Source organism: Nylanderia fulva, unplaced genomic scaffold (genome assembly GCF_048542155.1).
Source record: "Nylanderia fulva isolate GAGA-0341 unplaced genomic scaffold, ASM4854215v1 Scaffold24, whole genome shotgun sequence".
NCBI lineage: Eukaryota > Metazoa > Arthropoda > Insecta > Hymenoptera > Formicidae > Nylanderia > Nylanderia fulva.
The window spans coordinates 3,969-5,952 of record NW_028190304.1 but is presented as its reverse complement, the minus strand read 5'-3'; positions in this window follow the sequence as shown (position 1 = coordinate 5,952).

Below are 1,984 nucleotides of genomic sequence, written 5' to 3'. Positions count from 1 at the left end.
ACAAAACATATAACAATCACTGGAATCCAACAGAGACCACACAAATTATGGATATACTTATAGAATTTATATTCTCTAATTTAGACGTCAACGAATTATTGGTAACATTACATCTAAAAGACGAACATATTATAAATTGCGTAAGTTAATTCATATTATAAATAATTATCGCGCTGAGCGAGAGTATAACTATGTGTTTTATACATATATTATATAAATGTTGAACATAATTATTCTAATATAATTTATGTTTTAGATTTACGAATTTTTTCGAAGGTGCTTTTTAATTGTTACATTTCATAGTGTAGCCAGAAGACTTGGTATACATTGCGCTGTATCGGTTACAACTGATTATGAGCCTTCTATTGAAATCTTATGGAATCCAAATTAGTAAGTATAATTTCAGCTTTAGAACCCTTTCAATATTTCTGATTTTTATTTTGATGTTTTCACATTTTCTAATATGCATATATGTATACAGGATGATTCATTTTCATCCTTCCAAGCAAATATGTATTTCAAAGAGTATGAAAAATATTAAAAAAAACCGTTTCATACAAAAATTTTATGACTTCGAGAGCAACATACATAAGATCAATAAAAAATAAAAGTTTTATGATATATTTATGTAAAATTTATATACTTATAAAATTTATATAAAGTTATGTCAAACTTAAGTATAAAATATTTTGCACTATTCACTTTTTCCATCTTACACACTTATAACTTTTTATAATAAATAATCGATTTATATAAAAAGATTAAGGTAGTTCCTAATATTAAAAAAACATAAATAATCTTCAAATGATTTTGAAAATCGTCTTTTACAAAAAAATCAGTAGCGCCGACTTCTTTCCTTCTCGAAATGCTACAACTTTTATTTGAAAAATTTTTCTTTAGAAACAATATTTTTGGAAATAAAAATTCGTAACGCTTTATTTTATCTACCCTGTATATTTTACACAGTTTATTTTAAATTTTGAATATCAAATATTAAAATATATATTGATTTGCATAAAAATATTACATGTAAAACATTTTACCCATTAAAAAAATATATTTAATTTACATATATAACACTTTTAAACAGTTTATCACAAATGTTAAAGAAATCATAGATCGTACAATATTAACACTTTTTATATATGTATGTATGTTTTTCATTTCAGTAATGCAGAAGATTTCAAATATACACAATATCTAGAGTTTAATCGATCTTATCCGTTTAATATTGTCAAAAAGCCAATACAAAATACATTATATAACGAAGAATGTACTCTAACAGATACATTGGTTAGTAATTTCTTATATATAGTTTTTAATAATTTTAGCAGTAATTAATAAGAATGACAACAATTAATCTAGAAAATAATATTTTATAAGCAATGAAAAAATATAATAAACGTTTTTGTCTGTAAACCAAAATTTTATTTACATGTCTGTTATTTTTCCAGGCACTAAAACGTATTACGACTGGTTTCCTTCACAAACTGAGGGATAATAATATACATTGCTGGTGGAAGTTCAACTTATTATTTTCTCTTATAGATCGAAGTGCAGAATATGAAAATATTAAAGAACGATATAAAGATATAACACACCCAATACAGGAAATTCATTGCATAGATTGTCTAGTATGTATTGTAATATGTATATAATAATATAACAAAATTATTTTAATTCTAATTATCTACATTACATTTTTTACACTCGCATAGAGGAAATATAATGAAACAATACGACCAAAAAAAAGAAGAGAAAGAATTATGTTTGCAGTCGGAATGATCGTAACGCATTCATGGCAACATTATAACCCTCATGATCAGGCAGAAAGAGATCATGATGGCGTAATAGTTGGATGGCATCGTAACTGTGATACTAATTTCGAATCTAAATTAGGCGGTATATGTATGTTTCCATATTTACGTAAATGCTACAAATACTATCACATATGTCAGTGTGAAACAAAGTCAGAAGTTTCAGA